Source organism: Mustela putorius, unplaced genomic scaffold (assembly GCF_011764305.1).
Source record: "Mustela putorius furo isolate JIRA1106 unplaced genomic scaffold, ASM1176430v1.1 tig00003845_pilon_pilon_pilon, whole genome shotgun sequence".
Lineage (NCBI taxonomy): Eukaryota > Metazoa > Chordata > Mammalia > Carnivora > Mustelidae > Mustela > Mustela putorius.
The window spans coordinates 47,301,523-47,327,199 of record NW_025421998.1 but is presented as its reverse complement, the minus strand read 5'-3'; the positions used below and the strand labels follow the sequence as shown (position 1 = coordinate 47,327,199).

The 25,677-nt window shown below is 36.9% G+C and overlaps 1 protein-coding gene and 1 pseudogene across 5 annotated transcripts in view; both read left to right on the top strand.

Moving 5' to 3' along the window:
- Positions 1–16,263, top strand: part of LOC123394886 — a 93,790-nt pseudogene extending 77,527 nt beyond the window's left edge.
- Positions 15,811–25,677, top strand: part of DGKB (diacylglycerol kinase beta) — a 697,837-nt gene continuing 687,970 nt past the window's right edge. For 2 of the 5 annotated variants that reach the window (XM_013051698.2, XM_004743409.3), the window contains exon 1: positions 15,811–16,049. The gene's annotated coding sequence lies outside the window, so the exon portion shown is untranslated. Of the gene's footprint in view, positions 16,050–16,202; positions 16,588–25,677 lie in introns of those variants that run through there. The other 3 variants (XM_004743408.3, XM_004743406.3, XM_004743407.3) reach the window with 2 other exon arrangements.

The window sequence follows — 25,677 nt, the reverse complement described above, 5'->3', positions numbered from 1 at the left end:
GTAAGAGGAAAAAATGAGGAAACAAATGAAATACAGAAAATAAAATGTCATATTTAATAAATAAGTACTTACAAAAATATAGTTAAAATATACCCATTAGAAGACAGAGGTTGGCCAAGAGGATTAAAAATAAGCATAATCCAACAATACATCTACAAGAAATTTACTTCAAGGAATGGAGGGGAACTTCCTCAACTTGATAAAAACATCTACAAAACCTACAGCTGATATTATACTTCATGGTGAAAGATTGAATTTTGAGGAATAGTCAAAAATGTCTGTTTCCACTCTCACTCAGCAAAATACCAGAACTTCAAGCCACTATAATAAGACAAGAAAAAGAAGTGAAAGAATAAATATTGGAAAGGAATACTAAAACTATTCCTTTTTACAGTTAACAAGATTTCTACATAGAAAATTCCAAAGAATCTAATTTTTTTTAAATTAAAACAATTAACCAAATAATCCCCTAGAACGATAAGTGAGCTTACTAAGATTGCAGGATGCAAGATCAAAACACCAAAAATATTGCATTTTTATATATTAACAATGAATATATGGAAACTAAAAATAAAAACACAGTACTTTAACTGTTCCAAAGAAAAATAAAATACTTATGTATAAACCTAATAAAACATGCAAAGGCTATGTATGCTGAAACATAAAAATGTTGATGAAATAAATTTTAAAAAGGCCTAAATACAGACATATACATGTTCATAAATTTGACAGTTCAACATAGTAAAGTTATAAATTCTCTGCACAGTAATACATGAGTTTAGTGATATTCTACTAAAATCCAAGAAAGTCTTTATAGCTAGAATATATAAACAATTCTCAAAACTCCACAATAATGATTATAAAAACTGATTAGAAAAATACGCAAAAAACGTTACAGATATTTCACCAAAGAAGAGGTACAAATGGCAATTACTGTATGACCCAGAAATTAATCGTAAAGCAGTGAAATGCATGATCATACAAAAACTGGTTCCTAAATGTCTATGGCTCCGTTTAACTGTTACCACCAGTTACCTTTTTGTCCAGTGGCTTCTGCTACCATTCAGCAGGACTCAGCTGTGATTCTCCACTGGGTATGCATCCCTCCCCAGCTTTTAGGTGGCAGTTGCCCTGTGACTTCATATTTTTCTTTTTTTTTTTTTTTATTTTATTTATTTATTTTACAGAGAGAGATCACAAACAGACAGAGAGGCAGGCAGAGAGAGAGAGGGAAGCAGGCTCCCTGCTGAGCAGAGAGCCTGATGTGGGACTCAATCCTAGGACCCCGAGACCACGACCTGAGCCGAAGGCAGCGGCTTAACCCACTGAGCCACCCAGGCACCCTGACTTCATATTTCTTTTTTTTTTTTTTTTTTTTTTTAAGATTTTATTTATTTGACAGAGAGAGATCACAAGTAGGCAGAGGCAGGCACAGAGAGAGGAAGTGAAGCAGGCTCCCCACCAAGGAAAGAGCCCGACGTGGGACTCGATCCCAGGACTCCGGGATCATGACCCGAGCTGAAAGCAGAGGCTTTAAACCACTGAGCCACCCAGGCGCCCCCTGACTTCATATTTCTGATTGATCTGAAAAAAGTCATTGATTTTCAGTTTGTTCAACCATTATTTTTAAATGTGAGGATGACAGTGATGATTTCCAAGATCTTTATAGGTCAGAGTTGAGACTGTAAGTCAAAAAACTACCTTTTATTTTCGACCAGCAAGTATTCTTGAAAATTTTCAAGTGTAGACCATCCTAGGGAATAAAACTTCCATGTCATTTACTTCCCATTTTTACATGATTTACCTCATGTTCTTCTTTATTCTCTTAGTGAAGAGAATTCGCTATTCTCTTAGTGAAGCTTGTTAAGCTTCACTTTCATCTGTAATCTTCAAATTGCTTTGTGGGATTCACCTAGTTTAAAGTCCTTGATCTTGGGGAAATATGTCTTTCATATTTATATTTACAGTGCCTACCACCTTATCTAGCAGATAGAACAGGATTTTCTTGTGAAAGGATAATGGATATTATGATGAATGTAATGCCTAACCTTAAGAAGTCACATGTTTTAGTAGGAGTAACAGGAACACTAATATGAATTTTATATGCAATGTGAAAAGCACAGTTGCTGAGTACGTGGGTGCTATGAGGGTCAATAAGAGGACAAATGGCACGTTTTCCAGAATAGAAGAGCCCTTCTGTGAAAGAAAGGGTTGCTGTGAGCTAAGCAAAGCAAGGGATGGTCATAGGGAATCAGAGAAGAAATCTTGATTAAGAGTATGACTGTGAGTGGGGTAAATATTCACTGACCTTGGGCTGGGTGATACTGAGCAAAATGCTTAATAACATCATATTTCTTAATGGAGTGGAAGACCACATCACCTGCTGTGAATGAGAAGGTTGAGCAAATTGGGAGAACCATTAAGTCTGAAAGAATATATTTTAAAATACAGAGTAATAATAACAGTTTTTCATATAATGAAGGAAACAATCAACAAAACAAAAAGGCAGCCTACAGAATGGGAGAAGGTATCTGCAAATGATATATCCTGTATGGGGTTAATATCCAAAATAAAAAACTTAAAATAGCTCTCTCTCTCTCTCTCTCTCTCTATATATATATATATATATAATTCTGATTTAAAAATGGGCAGAGGACCTGCATAGACATATTTCCAAAGAAGACATACATGAAAAGATAATCAGCATCACTAATCATGAGGGAAGTGCAAATCAGAACCATAATGAGATAATACCTTTCAACTGTCAGAATGGCTAGAATAAAAAAGATAGGAAATAACAAGTGATGGTGAGGATGCAGAGAAAAAGGAACCCTCATACACTGTTGATGGGAATATAAACTGGTAAAGCCAATATGGAAAGCAATACAGAGATTTCTGAAAAACTTAAAAATAGGATTGCCATAAGATCCAGGAAGTCTACTACTAGGCATTCACCCCCCAAAACCAAAAATGCTAATTCAAAAAGATATATGCATCCCTATGTTTATTACAGCATTATTTACAATAGCCAAGATATGGAAGCAACCTAAGGGTCCATCCATAGATGAATGAATAAAGATTTAGTTATACACTGGAATAGTATGCAGCCATATAAAGGATGATATCTTGCCATTTGTGACAACATGGATGAACCTAAAGGGTTTCACTTATGCTGAGTGAAATAAGTCAGACAGAGAAAGACAAATACCATATGATTTAACTCATATAGAATCCACAAAACAAAACAAATGAATAAACAAACAAGAAGCAGAATCAGATCTATAAATACAGAGAGCAAACTGATGGTTGCCAGAGGGAAGGGAGTGGGGGGATGAGCAAAATGGTGAAATGGGTTGAGAGATATAGGCTTCCAGTTATGGACTGCATAAGTCACAGGAATAAAAGATACAGCATAAGGAATATAGTCAATGATATTTAACAAGGTTGTATGCTGACAGATGATAGCTATCCCTGTGGTGAACATAACATAACTTATAAAGATGTGGAATAGCTATGGTGTACACCTGAAACTAATGTAACATTATGTGTCAAATACACTCATTTTTTTTCAGAATTAGAATAATGACATTTGACAAATTAAATAGGGGACAGTTACTTAAAACAAGGAGAGGCAACATGTCAGGAATAGAAAAGAGTTTCTTGTAAAAGGAAATATGAGAGATGGTCTATAAGTAGTGAAGAAGTAAATATGTGTGAGGCAATCATATATGTGGTGCATGCCAACAAGAGAAATAGAGCTTTAAGTGACCACTGAAATCATGAGAAAGACAATGGTGATGAAACAGACACCTTGACAGGTTTCCACTCAATATTTAGCTTTACCATTGGCATTCACTTATCTTGCTCAGTGGCAACTAGGGTAAGAAGCAATGATGAATTCTGTGTCTGAATTTATATAACACTAAATACGTTTCATTTTAACTCCATGAAACAATTCTGGCTTCTTCTGTAATCTTTTCAACAGCCTCTTGTTTGATCCTCCTGGTGCTTACCTCTTTTACTTCTGATATAGTATAATCATTACCACCAGATGAATCAACCTAACCATGCCCCCAATGAATTCATCCCTCTGATGAAAACTCAGAGTCTAGCTGTTGCTCTTCTTGCTGCAGGCATGTTAAAGTGACTCTAGCTACTTGATGCAAGATAATGCCATTCAACAAATATGAAGTGGTTCATAGGCTAAAACAAGCCACAATACAACTAAACTTAGAAGGGTTAAAAACAGATTTGTTTGAGTATCTGGATAGAAACATTTGGGAGTGTTTTTATTGGAATTTGTCAACTCCAGTAGTTGACTTGGTTTGGAAACCTCAGATGTCTAGGAAGAACATCTAGTTGGATTAATTTAGATCCCCTTGGCCTTTTGAATAGGGTGTTTTTATTTATATTTCAACAAAATTGTATCCAAAGAAATATCAGTTTGTTACAAGAAGATAGGGAACTGGACACTGAGTAGGAGTAAATAGAAACTTAAACAAATCCCAAACAATCAAAACTCAGATGGGCTTTGAACATAGTCCAAATATCTTAGCCTCATGGGCAATTTTTTTTTTGCTTGTTTCTATATACTGTTTTAGTGTCTTAAGAAATTTCCAGTTTATGTACAGAGTCAGAAAATGCATAACAAAACAATGGCCCATTGATTTAATTAATTGCCTTCCTTTTTTATTTTTACATCTTTGGTCTCCTATTTTAGGTTAAATGAAACATAGCGTTTCTACAGTTGGACTTCTGTGGGTCATGGTATCCAGATGCATATTCTATAACTTAAGGCATTCATGAGAGCCTCAGGTGAATATGCACATTTTTCCTAGATGGTTTAGACTTGGAAAAGTCAATATGTGTTTTGAAGGGAAACAAAGAAAAGAAGGAGATTTGCCAACTCTTCCCGAATTTATTAATTTTATGTAGATGTGCATAATTAATAGATCATTAAGCTTGAGTGCCCATCTGCCAAACATTGGGCTAAGTGTTGGAGCTATAGTAGCAAAATAAATGCAGAATCTTGCCCCTCATAGAACTTAAAAATTAGTGATATTGACAAAATATTAAGCAAATAAACAACAAATGTACTGTATAATTAATAATTATCCTAAGCTGTATAAAAGCAAACCATAAACACTTATTCTTCAACACCAGTCTGGAAAGTTTACATAACATAAGATCAACTCTTTATAAAGTATTTTCAGCATTTGGACAGATCCCTACACAAACACAGTTATTGATGGTGTGATAATTTTGGCAATGTTTGTTATTCCAGACATTTTTCAAAGAATTAAAGCTACAAAGGCAAATAAGATATAGTTCTTCCTTCATTGAGTTTATGGTATAATGAGGGAGAGCCACAGAAAAACTAACTATGGTAATATATAATATTTCACTGCATGTATACATTGTGAAGTTAACATAGTTATTAAATGCATAAATTGGGTACTTGGGTGGCTCAGTCAGTTGAACAGCTGCCTTTGGCTTAGGTCATGATCCCAGGGTCCTGGAATCGAGCCCCACATCGGGCTCCCCAACCAGCAGGAAGCCTGCTTCTCCCTCTTCCACTGCTTCAGCCTGCCCCTCCCCCCCTGCTTATGCAGACTGGCTTGCTAGCGCTCTCTGTCAAATAAATATGTCTTTTTAAAAAATAAAATGCATAAATTAATGGCTCTATTAGTTATTCTTTACCTTGGCATGACGTAAATCTGATACAAACTATTAGTTATAATAAATATGTAAATGCTTGAAATAGATTATCACATGAAAAAAGGTAAGGAATCTTGAATTCACAGTTAATGAGGATATTATATTGTCAAGAATTCTATCTCCACATAATTTAAAGTTAATATAAATTATTGACATTTCAAGTGTTAGGTACATCAGTACTGACTAAACATAAATTAAGCAATTATCTGTTCTATTGCCTTAAGCATTCTAATTTCAGATCTTAAATGATATTTACCTATTAAGAGTAGAGATGCATTATAGTGGAGCTGTTAGGAATATGAGGTCTAGAATCAGTTTATGAAGATCCAGTGCCTTTGCTGATAGCCAGAGTTTTTTGGTCCTTGGATAAATTTCTTTGTACTTCTGTTTCTTCATCTAAAAATTGGAAATGACAAGAGTATCTGCATCATAAGATAGTTGTGAAAATTAAATGCAGTGCCATTGTTTAGTATATGCTCTTAGATTTGTGGCTAGCATAAAAGAATTTGCTCTTACTGAAAGTGAACATATTTTGGTGGACAGAAAAAGGAAACAAAGTTAACATAAAATATGTTCTAAGTTTTCTGTTGGTGTTTTTATTTTTTTTTTTTTGTATTTCAGATTAAGTCTTTCTAAGAAAAAATTGTTTACTATATATATTAGTTTTTCTGATTTTTAAATAATATATATTTTGATTGTATAAAGTATCATGACATCACAGTTTCCCAGGATTATCACCATGGGTGGCAATTTTTGCCTAACAGTTTTGACGTCAATTTCTATTGATGTAAAAGTGCTTATTTCAGTGTTTCATGGAACTATTCAACCTCAAAAGCCATTTTTAGATAAATCATCCAGGGCAAATATGGTCTCTGAATTCAGGTCATGCCAACTGAGAAAAAAAAGTGACTGCTTTTTTAAAAATATATTTAGTCATTGTCTGTTTTAATTATGCAGTTTATTTTTAATTTGCAAGCTGACATATAATGGAGTCAGTTTGTAAAATAAATTTTTATACTACCTAAGTTTTAAACATTGGGCTGGATATGGTTATAACTATTTAGAAAATCCCCAATGAAAGTTATTTTCTTTCTACTTCTACAAATTATTGAAGTTCCTCTTCATAATACTCTTAAGAGGAGCTTCAAAGCTCAGTCTTAGTAACATAATGTATACATGCTACTGGTCTAGGTAAGGATGATGAAGCTATGAAAAACATATAAAAAGGTTTAGAAAAAGACAACATTGTACAAAACACCCCCTCTTTCAGGAGACCTTCTATTATTGCTGAGTTATTTGAGAATCTGATATTGTAACCTATTATAACCAATAGGAAGACAAATTATTGACTGTAGGATAAAATGATATGCCTGTTTGGGGACTGTACAAGGTCACAGTCACATATAGGATTAAACTTTTCTTCCTTCATACTCTTCATTCTGGGAAATCAATAAGAAGCCACCACAAAAAATATGAGTTCAATTTTTAGGAAACATTTATTGAGGCTTAGAATATGCTTCTGTATTTAATGAACATACTTTATTATATGAATATTTATATTTACCCACAGCCAGTATAGACTGAAAAGGTTAACTGAAGAAATGCATCCTTAGTTTCTCAAACTAACTTCAAGGACATAGATTGTTAATTTCACTACAGTGAATATAAAGATAATGAAAAAAAAATTTCCACAGCCCTACAGCATTTGCCTTTTTAATAAAATGCTCTGTTAAATCTGCCCCAAATCAATCCCTTATATATGTATTTTTAATGCATAGTGTAAGTAGCTATAATTCCTGTTACAATTTTTTTAAAGATTTTATTTATTTGAGAGAGAGAGAGAGATAGTGAGGGCACACATCAACAGCGGCGGTGGGGGGTGGAGGGAAGACGCAGAGGGAGAAGCAGAATCCCCATCTAGCAGAGAGCCCAATACAAGGCTCTATCCCAGGACCTCAGGATCAGGACCTGTGCTGAAGGCAGATGCCTAACAGACTGAGTCACCCAGGTGCTCCTCCTGGTACAAATTTTAATACAGATTTTTCCTTTCAGATTCCTTGGCATTCTAGAAGTTATAGAAATCTAAGTCGATTTAATAAAAATTTACTTTAAGGTTAAATCATATAAGGTACAATAGAAAACATTTAAGCCCCCCACCAAAGGAAAACAAAACAAAGAAAACCCCTGCCCTCATCTTAAGGTAGTTCTTGTCTAAAATGTAGACAAGATAAACCTTTTTTTTTTTTTTTAAGATTTTCTTTGTTTATCTGAGAGAGAGAGAGAGAGAGAGAGAGCACGAGCAGAGAGAGGGAGAAGCAGACTCTTTGCTGAGCAGAGAGTCTGACAGCGGACTTTATTGCTGGACCCTGAGGTCATGAACTGAGCCAAAGTCAGTCGCTTAACCAAGGGAGCCACTCAGGTACCCACAAGATAAACTTTATTTTACCAGTTAAATAGTTTAAAGTTAAAGTACCTATTTGCTTGAAATTTATAGCCTGTTGTTATAAATATTTTAATATTTAAATAAATGAAAGCTATCTCTTCTCTTTTAAAAAATGACATTTAAAATAATTTTTGTGGGGCACCTGGGTGGCTCAGTGGGTTAAAGCCTCTGCCTTCAGCTCAGGTCATGATCTCAGGGTTCTGGGATCCAGTCCCACATCTGGCTCTCTGCTCAGCAGGGAGCCTGCTTCCTCCTCTCTCTGCCTGCTCTCTGCCTACTTGTGATCTGTCTCTGTCAAAGAAATAAATAAAATCTTAAAAAAAATAAATAATATAATTTTTGTTACAATACCATATCAATACAATTGAAAAATCTTTGAATACCTTCTGTTTGTAGGACTTTGTGCAAATATAAATATAAATTGGTTTGTAAGTCCAGTGAAGAGACAAACAAACGGATGGCCTCCCAAATGCTAGAGAGACTGATGTGATGTCATTCTAGGATTAGAGAAGGCCCAGAAGAAAAATTAATTAAATCCGCTTATCTGGCTTCTTCCGGGGGGGGGAAAAAAAGAAAGCAAAAGATAACAGTCACGGCAGAATGTGTATGCTGTGTTTTTAAAACAAAAAACATTGGTCTAAATAAGAGTGAGGTCATGCAATATAAAATCTGGCCATTTTTAGGAATTTGTCCTGAAATTCACTGTGCAAGTGACCATTGCTAAATCAATTATAATGTAATCCACATCCATCATGGAGACAGCCAAATAAATGGCTAGGCTATATTAGAGTTTGCTAATTTCCCACATAAAAGTTCCATTTCAAAGCTACAATTTCTCTGTCACAAGCTTTGTATTTTGTGCTTTAAATCATGTTTTGCTGCATTTTCTATGGTTCCTTAAGTAAGTATGTAGCTGTGGACTTCACGTGTTGTGGGTGCTTAAGGACGTTTGATTGAAGGCTTCGTCGGTAATTCTTGTGATTTGTCCCTGTTCATTCAGACCTCTTTACAGTATGGGTTACCTTCTTGAAGTAGAGGGAGAATGCTCTTTGATTTAAAAAACTGTGTCTTGGGGTCCACAGTACGCTTGCTGACCCCACGAGGCCCCAGGGGAATCATGCAGATTCTGCCAAAGTCATTGAGTTTAAAAAAATTCAATAACTGGGAAGTCAAGTAGGTAAACATTAACCTCAGAAATCATGACTCTAATGAACGGAAGAGGTAAAAATCCTTGTGTGTGTGTATGCATGTACATGCAGTCAGGAGCAGAGGTGTATGGGTGTGGGTGCACATGTAGGTATAAGCATGCCCAGGCCCCGCACATGCAGAGTTCTGCCAGGCAGTGTTTTGTGTACTTTATCTGTACCAAACTTTTTGATTCTCCAAGCTGTTCTGTGTTGTGGATGCTATTATCCTCATTTTGAGATATGGACAAGTGCATTGCCTTCTTTCTCTGGCATCCTTTAAGGATAATACTAAATTGCCAGCATCTCTCTGGGAGGAGTTTGTACCCATGACTGGTGCCCCAGCTTGAATGACTGCCACCTTAGGAATGGGACCCCTGAGCACCTGGCTTTGAGAGTCAACAAGTCTTGCTTTCATGATTCCAATAGGACTATAGCAAATGAAGGAGTTTTATTTTTAAAAAATTTTATTAGTTACAGGGGCACCTGGAGGCTCAGTTGAGTAAGCAACTAGCCCTTGATTTTGGCTTGGGTCCTAATTTCAGAGTCTTGGGATCGAGCTCTATGTAGGGCTCCATGCTTAGTGGAGAGTCTGCTTGGAATTCTCTCCCTCCCTTTCTGCCCCTCCCCTACTCTCTCTCTCTAAAATAAATAAATAAAACATTAATTTAAAATATTACTATTTATAGGTTTATTGAGGTATAAGTGACTTGTAAAATGTTAGGATATTTCAAATGCATCTTATGGTGATTTGATATATGTATCCATTGTGAAAGGATGCTCCCATCTACTTAATTAACACATCCATCACTCATTTATTTATTTATTGACATTTAAGTTTATTCTCAGCAAATTTCAGTTATACAGTGTAGTATTATCAGTTGTAGTCACCCATGTTTTACATAAGATCTTCAGACCTTATTCACATTAAAGTTGAAAGTTTGTACTCTTTTTCCAAACTTTCCCTATTTACCCGACTTCAACCTTGTATGATCATTTTTATACTCAGTTTCTATGAGATTTTGTTTTTTGTTTGTATATCAGGTTTCACATATAAGTGATACTATGGACTTCTCTTTCTGGTTTGTTTCACTGAATATGTATCATATCTTCTTTATCCATTTATCCATCCACTGACAGACACTTAGGTTGTTTCCCTGTCTTAGCTTTTGGGAGTAATGCTGCAAAGAAAATGAAAGTATAGATACCTCTTCAGGATTCTGATTCCATTTTCTCTGGATATATATGCAGAAGTGGGAATATTGGACCATATGGTAGGTCTATTTTTAGTTTCTTGAGGAACCTCATACTGTTTTTCTATAGTGGCTGTACCACTTTGCATTCAGACCAATAGTATGTAAGGGTTTTCTTTTCTCTGCAACCTCACCAACATTTATCTCTCATATTTTTGATAATAAATATCATAACAAGTGTGATGTTATTCACACACACACACACACACACACATAGCAGAATATTATTTATCCTTAAAAGAGAAGGAAATTCTGCCATTTGCCATCTATAAGAATATGAATGAAACTGGAGTGTTTTGCAAGTTAAATGAACTAGACAGGCAGAGAAAAACAAATACTGCATGGTTACACTTACATGTGGAATAAGAAAAAAAGAAAAAAGTTGAATTTCCAATAGAGAATCAGAATGGTGGTTGTCATGGGCTAGGGATAGGGAAAAATGATACGAACTTTCAGCTGTAGGATGAATAAGGAAGGATCTAATGAATAACATAGGGACTGTTTTGATAATACTATATTGTATAATTCAAATTTGCTGAGAGGGTAGAACTTAAGTGTTTCAGCAAAAAAAATAAAATAAAATATGTGAGGTAATGGATATATTAATCAACTTGGTATGGGAATCTTTTTATATAGTATATGCACGTCAGATCATCACATTGTATATTTTCTTTTTCTTTAATAAAGATTTTATTTATTTATTTGACAGACAGAGATCACAAGTAGGTAGAGAGAGAGCAGAGAGCCCGATGAAGGGCTCCATCCCAGGACCCTGAGATCATGACCTGAGCAGAAGGCAGAGGCTTTAACCTACAGAGCCACCCAGGCGCCCCTATTTTAAATATATTCCAGTTCTGAAAATTGTATTCTAATGAAATTGAAAAAAAATCCTGGTTTTATAAATGTGAAAATTGAGGTGTAAAAAGATAGTTGTTCCAAGGTCGTATATTTGGTCATTGACACACCTAGGGATTAAAACTTGCCTTTTTTTTTGTGCCAGAGCTTGCGTGTCTAACATTGCTATTCCTAGCCCGAGAGTCTAGAGGAGATTGGTAAATGACCTTCCCGGCAATAAGCCATGATGACCTGCTATGTTATTTCCAGTCCTGTGGAATGTGAAAACTGGATTAGATTTGGTCTAAGAGCCTATTCAAATCCAGTTTTTTATAATTTTTATTCTTTATAAATATAGGGCCTTTTCTGGATCTTTCATAACTTTCCAGTCTACGTGTACTTATTTATGGTTTGAAAACCACTGGAAAAGTTACCATGTTACAATCTATCCCATTTAGGACGTAGTCATTGTCTCATCATTAAAGTCAAAGTTGTGAAGATTTTAATCACACTTGATATAAATTAAGCTATTTGATTTTTCTCAAACATAACAAAGTTAAAAAATGTTTACACTATAAAGTAAGAATACATTTACTTATGGGACCATATGTCCTTTAGAAGCACATGCTAAGAGTGTTTGGACTATGTTTCTCTTTCCAATGCTTTGTACATAATAGATATTCTATAAATGTTTGTTGAATAAAATAACATGACAAGGTGTTTCTAAGCACCAGTTCACATAAAAGGCTGTTATTAAATACGAATTTATATTGACTTTAAGTAATGTATGCTATGTCACTAGCTAAGCTTTGCTTTTCTTGAATTTGTTTTAAAAATTGCCTCGCTTAAATTCATAAAAGGTTAATAAAGGTTATCTTGCTTATAATCCTTATTACAGGACTAACATTTTAGGAACACATAGACATACATGTGTAATGACCCAATTCCTATTTTCTTTTTCTTTTTTATTTTTGGATAAGCCTATAACTTCTGGGGAATGTTTTCTTTTTTCCCCCAAGTTTTTGTTAGTTAACATACAGTGTAATATTAGTTTCAGGTGTAGAATTTAATGATTCAGCACTTCTGTACAGCACCCGTACTCATCACAACAAGTGCATTCCTTAATTCCCATCACCTGTTTTACTCATTCCCCACCCTGCACCCCGCTTACCTCCCCTCTAGAAACCATCAGTCTGTTCTCTGTAGTTAAGAGTCTGTTTCTTGGTGTTCCTCTCTTTTCCTTCCCCTATGTTGATTTGTTTTGTTTCTTAAATTCCACATATGAGTGAAATCATACGATATTTCCTTTCTCTGACTTATTTCACTTATCATAATACTCTTTAGCTCTATCCACATCCCTGCAAATGGCAAGATTTAATTCTTTCTTATGGTTGAGTAACATTCCATTGTTTGTGTATGTGTATGTGTGTTTGTGTGTATATGTATATATATATTCCAAATCTTCTTTAGCCATTTATCAATTGATGGACATTTGGACTTTTTCTGTAATTTGGCTATTATTGATAATGGCGCTATGATTATCAGGGTACATGTATTCCTTTGAATTAGCTCTTGTGTATTCTTTGGGTAAATACCTATATTGCGATTGCTGGGTTGTAGGGTAGCTCTATTTTTAACTTTTTGAGGAACCTCCATACTGTTTTCCAGAGTGGCTATAGCGGTTTGCATTCCCACCAACAGTGTAAGAGGGTTCCCCCTTCTCTTCCTCCACCAACACCAGCTGTTTCCTGTGAACAACCTATTTTCTTAAACATCTAGTACCCACTAGACTATGTATGGATTTAGAAGTCAAATTTGGATGGGGGTGCTGTACATTTCTTAAAGATGAATAGGTCCTGATGTTACTGATTTGCAGAATTCTCAGGAACTGAGAATTCGTGGGAATTCGTGTTGATTGAATTCATATAGGACATAGAAAAATCATTTTGGAAAAGTTTTGGGAAAACACATATTATGAAGTTTTGTAGAGTCTGTGAAAGGTTACTTTTGAGACAATAAGAGGTGAGTCCGAAGTTTCACAGTTACTTAGCAGCAGAGTAAAGACTGGAAGAGTTTAAACATCCTTATTCTCACTTACCTTCCCCATATCTTGCACTGGATATTAATTTATTTATTCATCCACTCATTTATTAGAAAACTACCTATTGTACACATAGCACATTCTAAGTACTTTGCTGGACACTAGAGACACGTGAGTGAACAAAGCAGACTTGGCTTCTGCTATTGCAGGCCTTGCCATGCTTGGGCTTTTCTACAGTGAACAAATATGAATTAAATTATGGAATTTAGTTTGGGAATACATATTTTGATGACAAAAGAAAGGCAGTTGGGAATTAAGATATTGTTTATTTCTCTATACCTGTAAATTTTTTATTTAGTTGATTAGTGGGAATTTACAGAACAAGGTTATTTTTCTGCCACTATTTTTTTTTCAAAGATTTTATTTACCTATTTGATGGGGAGAGAGAGTACAAGTAAGCAGAGCAGCAGGCAGAGGGAGAGACAGAAGTAGGCTCTCTTCTAAGCAGGGAGCCCGATGCAGGGCTCGACCCCAGGACCCTGGAATCATGACCTGAGCTGAAGGCAGCTGCTCAACCAACTGAGCCACCCAGGCACCCCTGCCACTATTTTTTTTTAAGCTTGTTTAATTATACAAAGATACGCATGAAGTCTAAAATCTACTGATGGGGACATTTATGGACAAATTTGTCCTTCTGTATCAAATTATTTCTAAGTACGGTGGACAGTCTTTGCCTACTTCCTTACATTGCATTTATTTATTTATTTGTTTGTTTATTTATTTATTTTTAAATATTTTATTTCTTTATTTGACCGACAGAGATTACTAGTAGGCAGAGAGGCAGGCAGAGAGGAGGAAGCAGGCTCCCTTCCGAGCAGAGAGCCCAATGTGGGGCTCGATCCCAGGACCCTGGGATCATGACCTGAGCTAAAGACAGAGGCTTTAACCCACTGAGCCACCCAGGCACCCCTCATGTATGACTTTAAAACAAACATTAATTTATATATTTTTGTTATAATTGCAGTAAGGTTGGTTTTGGTAAATTGATATTTATTGGATACTTAATAAATGCTTTGTACATTAACTAGCCTTTGTTTATCTAAGAGCAGTGATTTTGTAATATAAACAGATCAAGAGAAAAATGTATTACTTAAATCTTTTGGGTTCCTTTCCTCCTCTGGATCCTCTGTTGTATTTGTTACACTTCCTTCTTTTGTATTAACATCTGTCCAAATTAACCCTGATTAAGCAAACCCTAACAAATGGGAAAATATATGGCAAATACAAAAATTGCTCGGAGCAGAGCAGAAATAATTAATGGTGTGCATTACAATTACAATAAAAAAGAATTAAGTTTATTTTTAACTTAGACAACTGAGCGCTCGAAGTGGATTAATAGTACCAACAATTAAGTGCTGTGCGTGTGTACGGATGTGTGTGTACATACCTGTGTGTCTAGTTGGGAGGGGTTGTTCATGGTTATCCAGTCTATTACAGAACAAGAATAAAAAGACAAACTATTGCTATAAAAGATTAAGTAAGTTATTGGGAAGTATTCTTGTCTTTAGGGGTTTTGAAAACTTGGTTAAGTTCTAAATTCAGCTCAGCTTCACCTAATGTGAAAATAAGCTGGAGATAAATCAGGGCAGAGAATGAGCAACCAATAAGAAGAGAAAGGGAGACTCCACAGGCAGCAGTAACCAGTAGGTTTCACCAGAATTTCTAGCTGACAGAAATACTGATGCATTGAAATCACAGTGGATACTATGCATGGAAGACAAGAGCCAACAAGGGATGTGTGTATATCAAGATACCCTGCATTCAGCTTATAAACACCCTCCTTAATAGCTGTCTGGTTTTGCATACATTTTATAAAATGGACATGATTATTTCGTGGCTTACATTTTTATTATTCCAATGCATTATTTTACACACATGGCTCAAAATTATCATTTTTATCGGTATGCTGACGGGTTATGCATACAAACGATTTCCCTTTTAATATCCACCTGCTTTTCCCCATCCCTTCTTATTTTATCCTCCTCCATCCTCCAGTCCCCTGCTCCCAGGTGACCAAGTTAGAATGCAGGAATAGAGTGTGCAGCTTTTAGAATTGCTAGAAGTGGGTTAGGCAAGTGGCGGATGAACAATGACCGGGCAAGGACTATAGTTAGCCAGAGGGTGGGGAGACAAGGTATCAAGTTTCCTGGGGAAGGGGAAACGTATTCTGAATGGTAGTAATTGCAGTGAATCAAGCTTAATGTCTCAACCACAACCACTCATACCTGCACAGTCTCCACCCTCCTCTTATAACTGGTCCAGCAGTTGAAGAGCTGTGAAGCCCTGTCTCTCTGTCTCCTTCTCCCTGAGCTCCAGCGGCAGTAGTAGCAACAGCAGCTGTGGAAGCGCCAGCTAGAGATAGGCAGGGTTGGTGCTTGCAGCCGCGCAGATCGCCTCCTCCTCGCCACACGCACACACATCCACACACGCACTGCACAGATTCCCAATATCACCGCGTCTTGGTAGAAATGAAGGACTCAAAGAGATGAGCGAAGAGCGTGGGTCATGGACAACAGGTATTTCATCTCTGACAAATCCCGTTTCCTTCTGATGCTTATTGGTATGGATAATAAAATAACCGTTTGTGATGCCTAGCCTGAGTGGGAGCCTGGAGGTGGCCGCGCAGAGGAGGGGAAGCGGGAGTGCGTGCGAGGTGGGGAACGGGGGATGCCAAAGATGACTTTCAGGCTCCGGAAACCTACACCTTTGAGCCTCCGCTGCTGTTTTTGAGTTGCAAATTGTCAGGGAAGGGTGGGCTGCAGGCAGCCTGTGTTGTTGACTGGAAGACGATTTCCATCTTTCAGACACTAGTTAGAATGGGCCGTGCGTGCTGGAAGGGGGTGGAAGTCGAGGGGAGGAGATGCTGCGAGCGGAGTTCTTGAAGCTCCCCTCCTCTGGGGAAGCCGAGCTGCGAGGCAGCCTTCTTCACCGAGCCGAGAGCGTGTGAATCGGAAGGGATCCTGAGAGCTGGCTGGTCCCAGGTCCTCTCCGGAAAAGCGGTTGCTCTCGCTTCGGGGATGCGATGCGCCCAGCCCTCGCCTGCATCACACTGCAGTAAGTTAAACTCGACACGGCTGGCAATTTGAGTGGCTTCTGGGTTTGTGCTGCGGGGGAAGGGAGGCTGAGAAGAAATGGCGAGGAAAGTTCGAAAAGCATAGCTTTGAATTCTCCTTGACATGTTAAATCCGTTTTTCTCTCTGACTCCCGTCCTAGTTATGCTGTAGTTGGTTTACTCTTGGTTATTTGTTGGCGGACGTGGCTTGTCGGGTAGGTATGCCCTAAAGCGCCTAGTCCGTTGTGATTTTAGGCAACAAAACTGGTAAAGGCGTCCTACATTGAATTACAATAGGGAGCTCCTGAAAGTTACTAATGGACGACACTTCGCCTTTTCAAAAGAAAATTCGTGAAGAGGCCAGCTTAGACTTTCAGATACCCACCTAATTGTTACAAGTTTCATTCCAGACTTATTCCTAATCTTCAAATAAAGAAGCAGTCTAACAAACGAAATGAAGCAAAGGTCTTTGATTTATTTTATTATATTAAAATGAAATGTGGAGTAGGTCTCTCGATCACTGTCAGACAACTGATGATAGGATAAACATTCAAATACTCTTTAGTGGGTGGAGGGCTGGATTCCCCCCAGTTTCTTACTAGTGCAGTCATCTTCTCCACTTGCTAAGGAGTCCCCTCCTTGTGATTTCAAAGTGGGGGGGGGGGTTACATAGATGGCTTTATACTTCAAACCCAGCAGCATTGTGGTCCCTGGCAAAAAAGGAAGGCTAAAAAAAACTTTTGGAAAAACTACTTCAACTGGTTGCTCAAATTGCAGATAACAAACTCTTAAAAGGAGGTAAAAACAGGTCAGCGACAGCCAGCCCATTGTAAAGCAAATGACTAAATAAATGTGAATGCAGACAGAATACTAAAGGTCTCTTTTAGAGGGAAACCAGAAATAATTAATTTAAAATGCTGGCGTATTTCTAACCAGGTCCTCTTTTACACTGACCAGAATTCTTTTTTTTTTTTTTTTAAATGAAGCAAAGAAGAAGGAATTCTCAAGCAGAAAGAACATGTTGCGCAAAATATTAGACCTAGTTGTAGGATCACTGGAAAAATTGTGGTGTTACTATAGTTTTCTCTAAGAAGCATTAATGAAAAATCAGGAGTACGCAAAACAGAATTCAGGATTTTAAGCTGGATTCCATATGCTGTCACAAGTTCTGTAGGATAAAGAGGTATCAAAACTTATGAAACAACTACTGTGAAATGCAAAGTAATTCAGAACTTCTCCATTTTTTTGAAAAGAAGAAACTAAGAATCACTCTTATCCAATTATTTCAATTTTTAATTGTTACTCCTTGAATCCACCTAATCTTCATTATTTTATTAAGAAATAAAACATATACTGAATGAAATTTGAATTACTTTGCCTGCTCCTGACAGGGTTCTCCAGATAAAATATCTTTGTCATTATGGAAATACCCAATTATTAGAGGTAACCTATTCCATACACACATATTTCTTGGTGCAGAACTCTATGTATAACTTTGTAAATCACTGAGTAGAATATAATCCAGAAGATATATTGTGATAGTGCATGTGTGATAATGATTAAAAACTTTCGACAGCAATAAAAAAGAAAAGGAAGCATATACACAAAAGACTAAAATAATATCGTTGGAGCCAGTTTGTAAGCAATTCTGTTATAGATCACTATCCGAACCTCAAGTATTAGCTAAAGAGAAGAAAAATCGAGCTAAAAGCCTGAATGGAATTGCTAGGAATTTGAATTGCATAGGGATTCGTCAAAATATCTTTTAACATAGAAACATAGGTAGAAGAAGTCAGGTTTTGGGAATACCTTCTTTTCATCATTTGGTTGGCCTCACTGTAAGCCTCATGTTCTACCTCATGTCATGTGTGAGAATATTTTCAGAACTATTTTTGAAATAAAGCAATTATTTTAAAATTTAAACCTTTGATAAGTTTTGCTGGGAAAAGTGTCTGAACTAGGCAAGTATCCTATGACTCATGCTTCCCTTGCACACCACGGAAAGAAGGAAGAGTTGTAGAGACAAGCCAGAGATAGCTGCTGGTCCCTCAACCTAATTCTGCCTGCTAATAATGACTATGATGTTGATATATAGGCTTGAAATGACATATTAAGAATATCCTTTGCTGGATGCTTCACCCCCCTGGCTGGCTTCAGGAACAGAACTGTACTTATACATGCATGATGCTGTTGTAATATTCTCTTAACGGTAATACTTCTCCCTAGGAACATTTGCCAGGAGGAAGATCTAGGCGAGGATTTGAAACCTCTTCCTGTTGCTCCTCTCCCATTCGTGACATTTCTCTCTTTTTTTAAAAGATTTTATTTATTTATTTGACAGAGAGAGAGATCACAAGTAGGCAGGGAGGCAGTCAGATAGAGGAGGAAGCAGGCTCCCTGCTGAGCAGAGATCCCGATGTGGGGCTCGATCCCAGGGTCCTGGGATCATGACCTGAGCCAAAGGCAGAGGCTTTAACCCACTGAGCCACCCAGGCCCCCCACATTTCTCTCTCTTTTAAAACACCAATACAAAACAAGGCAATAATCCCATGTATTTGTTCATCTTTAGGTATTAATTATGAAGTAGGTTCAACCCCTTGATAGCTCCTTGGTTTATTTGCATGTGTGATTCATTTGCCGTACAGTACACGAATAGTTCACAGTTATTGTGAGTATACAAATAACAGATATTGGGTTAAGTACTTTGAAAATGTCCTCTCATTTATGGGATAATAGCTATAGGAGAGATGGCATTTTCTCACCTTGATAAGAAACTAAATCACATAGCAGATAAACAAGTCACCTAAAACAACATATTTTAGTAAATGGTGGGCTAGGATTAAGTCTAAATCACTTTGCTCCATTGTTTTATTAAAATGGTACTCTACCATGTTCTAGTGGAGCAAACTTGCCAGTGGAGTGTATTGAGACTGCTTGAGAAATCATAGCCATCAGAAGAAAAATCCCTGCTCGATTGATACCCAAGACTGGATCTATCGAAATGAAAACCTGAATTGACCCCAAATGCAAACTTGGCATATTCAGGTCTTCTAATTTCAGTGTTCTCTGGCTTCATGAACCATGAGAATGAGGCTGGGGACATCTTTGTCAGGAAGGAAAATGATGGAGTTAATATGGGAGGAGAGAAGTTGGAAGGCTCAAAAACCAAGAGGGATAAAAGGGAAATAAGAGGAGGCTTATCATGGTAGGAGACTGGTAAGAGAAATTGTCCAGATTCTGTGTCCTGAGGGACGCTAAAAAACAGACACTTTGGACTGCATGTGAGACAGATAGATAAAGCGCAGATTTAAACCATCTCTTTAAGGAGTTCTAAGGTCTGATTATAAAAATTAGATGAGGCTCGCCTTCAAATATTCTCCTTTATGCTTTGTTTTTTACACTTTTTTTTTTTTTTAAGAGTAGAAATGATGATTCAAAAGAAAGTGGGAGCTGAAAGGCCTGATGATGACCAAAGAGGTAAAACAATGTGTGGAAATATCACCAGTTCTTGTATAATCACTTTCTGAAAATTTGCCAGGCAATGAAGGGCCATCTTCGACTGGTGAGGATAAAAACAAAAACGGTTCATTTAGGTAAAATCTGAAGTGTTAAGGAGAATAACATGATTACTGTCACTTGTCTTCTTATCACAGAAGACAAACACTAACAAGGAATAAAATGAAAATGTTACGGGCATACCGCCAAACAATATTTTAAGATTGGTCTTTCTCAGCATGCTAAATTTAAACAGCTGAAATTCTTTTTTAAGTATTATCTGAGTCAACAATTTGAAATGAAGGATTTGTCTTGAACAAGGAATCTGTATTGCCATGTAAGTTTGAAACACAATGTCCTTGACTCAGTTTTTTTTTTTTTTTATTGGCAATATGCCAATCACTACAGAGCAAGGAGCACAAAAGTTATTACTTTCAAAATCAGAGTATAAATATATCTGCTCCGTAAGGAAAGTTGATGAACTTTGGTGGAGCTTTGCAAATACATTTACATTGTCAGCCCTGATTCTTTGTCATGTCTCTTGTCACTTGTGACACTGCGGGTCGAGGTTAGGAGTAGAGTTAGGACAGTCAGCTTCAAGGGTTGATTTTTGAATGTGGTGTTTGGCTCTCTTCCCCTTACAGTTTAAAACTAATGACAGGAACTTTTGTTGAGCGCTTGCTACCTACCAGTTGCTTGTATGAGCAATCTTGCACATTTAATTTTGACAGTACCCTTATAGGATAATCCAGTTATCATCTGCATTCCATTTTTTTTTAAAGATTTTATTTATTTATTTGACAGAGAGAGATCACAAGTAGACAGAGAGGCAGGCAGAGAGAGAGGGAGGGAAGCAGGCTCCCTGTTGGGCAGAGAGCCCGATGCGGGCCTCGATCCCGGGACCCTGAGACCATGACCTGAGCCGAAGGCAGCGGCTTAACCCACTGAGCCACCCAGGCGCCCTGCATTCCATTTTTTAAAAATATTTCATATATTTATCTGACAGAGGGAGACACAGCATGAGAGGGAGCACAGGCAGGGGGAGTGGGAGAGGGAGAATCAGGCTTCCTACCCAGCAGGGAGCCCGATGCGGTTCGATCCCAGGACCCTGAGATCATCACCTGAGTGGAAGGCAGACGCTTAAGGACTGAGCCACCCAGGGGTCCCCTGCATTCTGTTTTATAAAGGAACAAACTGAGGCACAAGAGGGATAAAAGTCTCACCCACAGTTCCAAATTAGTACTTTTGGAGCTGGGGCATGAACTAGAATTCTGACTCTAGAGCCCATGCTTTTAAACCAAAGGCTCCAAGTTTACTTATTAACTCTTACTGGCTTTTTATAAGCCTCTACAATTCATGCTATTTGTCTCTTCTTACACCTCTCTCTGTAATGTCTTTCTTGACACCCACATTCCTCTGTCCTTACTCTTTAGTGTTTCACCTCATGATGGATCTTTAAGCTTTTGCTGTGGCATCACAACCTTCTAGGATTCTGTTTGGAGTCTACCACCGGCCCAACTGTCCTCTTCTGTTTTTCCACTGACACTTGCACTTCCTTTATTATTAAATATGCCACAGAGGGTTAAAATCATCTATTTTCTGCATTGAGGAAGGAAATCGAGCCTTATTTAACTTTGGAATGTTAGTGCTGAGTGTTATGTCTAATACAATAGCAAAAGTCAAAGAACACTGAATTCAAAGCTCTATTTCAGTTCCCCGAGGGATCTGTAATTCCGATTCCATAGTCTTTACCCCCCAAAAGACTACAGAATGGTCTTTAAATGCAGGTTACAGGGTTTTAGTTAGATAGTATATTTGCATTAGTTGAGCTCATAATTTGTATAAAATTATTCAAAAGATATTTGCCACACCCTGTGATACTGCATATTTAGAATATAGGAGGCAATATTTTGGAATAGGACAGATGGCTGATTCTAGACTACAATATTGAAATCTATAACGATACCTAATTTCTGGTACTAATGTATCTTGAGGGGGGTAAAAAGCAAGTGTTGGAATAAGTGGTTCATTGAAGATATTTTGCTTTGTCCGCCAGTAGAATGAAGTTGTGAAATCGTGCTTTCGAAAAACTATTTCTTGAATTCTCATTTTCTTTGCGGGAAAGTCCTGAGAAGATTTTGCTTTAGTCATAGCTAATAAATATTGAGTCATCTCAGGAACAGACATTGGAAAGTTGAGTACCACTGGAGAAAAATGAAAAAATGGATAATGGTGGGAAAAATCAATCTCTACTCTCTCTCCCCCAGAGAACCATTTTCAGTTTATGGGATAATTTGGATTTTAGTTATTAATGATACGTAAATTTCTTTCATTAAGTATTTAAACATTATAGCAATGTGAACTGGATGGGCATATCTATAGTGCTTTCTAAATACAGTATTTTCATTAAAAGTATTGGTCAGATAACTCTATTCTTTTTTTTCTACTTTATTCTCTTTCTAATCCACACAAATCGTTTGTCACATATGCAGTTATAACCAGGGGAAGACCAGTGGTGATAGGATGTGGAGATGTGTGATAGCTATTTAAGATCCCTTTGGAGTTCGATCAACAAATTTAGATAAGAGTACCTGAGTGAAATAGCTGGGCCTTCCTTTATAATATTTCTTTTTATTTATAGGATTTTGGCTTATATCATATTTTGATTATTCATGATGTTGGAATTGTGGTTAAAGGTGTGTAGAAATGGAATCGATATAAAATTTCTCGGTATGCACAGATGCTCATTTGAATTTCATCATCTCCTTCTTAGACCCTGTGATATAGGGGTTAACATTTATTCTTTGCCTTAAAATTGCCTGGCCTCAAATCTTTACAACTTCGATTACTTTGAGCAAGTAACTTAAATTCTATGGTTTGCATTTCTCTTTGTAAAACAGGGATAGTGGACATGATATCCCACTTCATAGAATTACATGATTTAATCATGTGCGTAACAGGCTTAGAATGGAAGGAACACAATAAATACTCAAAAAATAATAGCTATTTAATATTTTCTATTTACTTAGGATGCTCTCTCAGGTAAAAAGTAAAGTGCCAATAGCAAAGAAAATGTTCTAAATAAAATGTAAAAGCTGTTTTCATTCTCTATTAAATGTTATAGTAAACATCTTCTTTATAGGGTCATCTTTATTTATCATTTTGCCCAAAAGGTTTTTATTGAATTATTTAAAAAAAAAAAAGGTAACTGGTAACAAAGGTAAATGAGACAACACATGCAAATACTTCGGGGAGCGTGGTTGGCACAAATCAACACTTAGGCCTACCAATTCTCTTCCTGTTAGTTATCACCGTAATGGAAGACCTTTCATTTTTCTTCCTCTGATCACCTTAAGAGATAGGCACAGCTGTCATCCACTTAATACACAAACTGATCAGTTTTCATCTATTTCGACTCTTCTCCATTCGTACCTATGCAGACTGGGAAAAGATGATCACTTATGTGAGGAAATCTGTTATTACCTAGATTGACTCTCCCTTTGAATCATATGAACTGGAAAAGAGGGAGAAATGGAGGTGTTGCAGAAGAGCATTTCAGGATCCTTGACCTGAAAACAGAACTTCAAGCACAAAAGATGAGTTTGTTCAGCAACTTGTTCTGCTGAGACAGAGAATGCAGGGAAATGTTTTTTCCCTGGGCTTTTGACCAAGGAATCCCTTCACTGGTTACTTAATGAAAAGAAAGACTGGGGAGTTCTTGCTTGCCTGCCTTTCTTAGCATTGTATTTGAGAGATGCTAAGTAACAGTCAGCTACTTCTGGGAAATTTTAAGGTTCCTATGAATAAACACACTTAGTAAAACTATTACCTTAAGAAACAGAACGACTGGCCATGATCCTGTGCTTTATTTTATTTCATTCTTTAGTTAGGGTTGGGCTACCTTGTTTTAGGCAATGTGCCAGGCTCAGGAAAGGAAAGAGTAAAATAAGGGACAAATTCATACAGTGATCAAGGTACTTCAGCAAAAGACACAGACAGACAGAAGCAGACACACCCAAACAAGGAAGCAAATACATGATTTATTGTTGTTGTAATAAGAGCTGTGAAAGAGACAAAGAGGTGAAACAGAGAAGAACAGAGGTCCTGTTTACTGGGGAACAAACCGGTTTCAAGACTCCTAAGAAACACTTCACATACCTCCCCTCCATTATCCTTTTCTTCATCACAGAACAAGTTTCTGGTGTTGACAGTGAGCAGAGCAGGATTATACACCTGAAGTAATCCAAAAACCAAGACAGATGAACTCATGGTGAATCAGAATTTTTGAATTATTGAGCAAAAACATTTCATTCAGTCAGAAACATGACTCCCACATTGCTTTTCCCTTTACCTTTATATTACAGGATTATTCAGTTTGTGGCAGCTTTTAAAGATTAGAAAAAATGCAAGGACTTAATGTTGCTTAGTAACTTGTGTTGCCTGTCATTTTGGGTTGCACATAAACAACTTGTAACTTCCCCACACTTGTCCCAAATTACTAGAATTGAGAAAGAGCACACAAGCTGATGAGTCACTTTGCTATCCTGTTGTTCTTAATAAGAGTTCTGGTTAGCAGAATGGGTGCGTTCTCGTTACATAATGTTATTTGCCACCCCATATGTCAGAACTTTCTGTTTGGCAAATAGAGGTTCCTTCCCTGTCACCCACTGAAGAAAGCATAGCATTACAGCTCTTCAGGGCAGGAGTATTGTTGTGTTTGGGTGCCTTTTTTTTTTTTTCCCTTTTTTAAGATTTTATTTATTTATTTGAGAGAGAGAGGGTGAGAGAGAGAGAGCGAGAGTATGAGAGGGGAGAGGTCAGAGTGAGCAGCAGACTCCCCACTGAGCAGGGAGCCAGATATGGGACTTGATCTCCAGACTCCAGGATCATGACCTGAGCCGAAGGCAGTTGCTTAACCAACTGAGCCACTCGGGTGCCCCTGGATTCCTGGTGTTTTGAATGTACTCCAGACTGTATCAGACTCCGTAGTGAAGGTGAAGTGGTAGAGGTTTTTGACCTTCATTTGGAAATTTTATTTTCGAACTATTAATGCTTTTATCCTTCAAGCTACTTGCATAACTGCTTGGTGGTACATTTAGTGTTAATGTAACTGTATTATCTTTGTTATAACACTTTCGAAGCAAAACAAAACAAAACAATGGTTTCAATGTGACTATAATAATCTTTATGGTTAGATTGTGTTTTCTAATTCCTAAAATTAGAAACTCTCTTGTGTATGTGCACGCTCTCAAATAAATAAAAAAATTTTAAGGAAAAAAAAAAAGATTTGGTGTCAGTAGTATGGGAGTACTGTATTAATCAAATTTTTTTCTCTACTAGGAAATGTCAAAGCTATATTGAAGGAATTAGCATCTATGTCTTATCTTTGGGGAGCATTCTGATTAAAGAGAATTCTGCACATACCCTGTTTCTTTAACATTTGTTTTGCTGATCCTAATGAATTAAAATCTAAACTGTATTAAGATATAAGGAATAATTGTTTGAGGAATGCTATTATGTGTGTTAAAAGAAGAAAAGGGCAAGAAAGCGTTCCTTATCTAAACATTAAACAAAGTTAAATAGTTTTCTATTTTAAA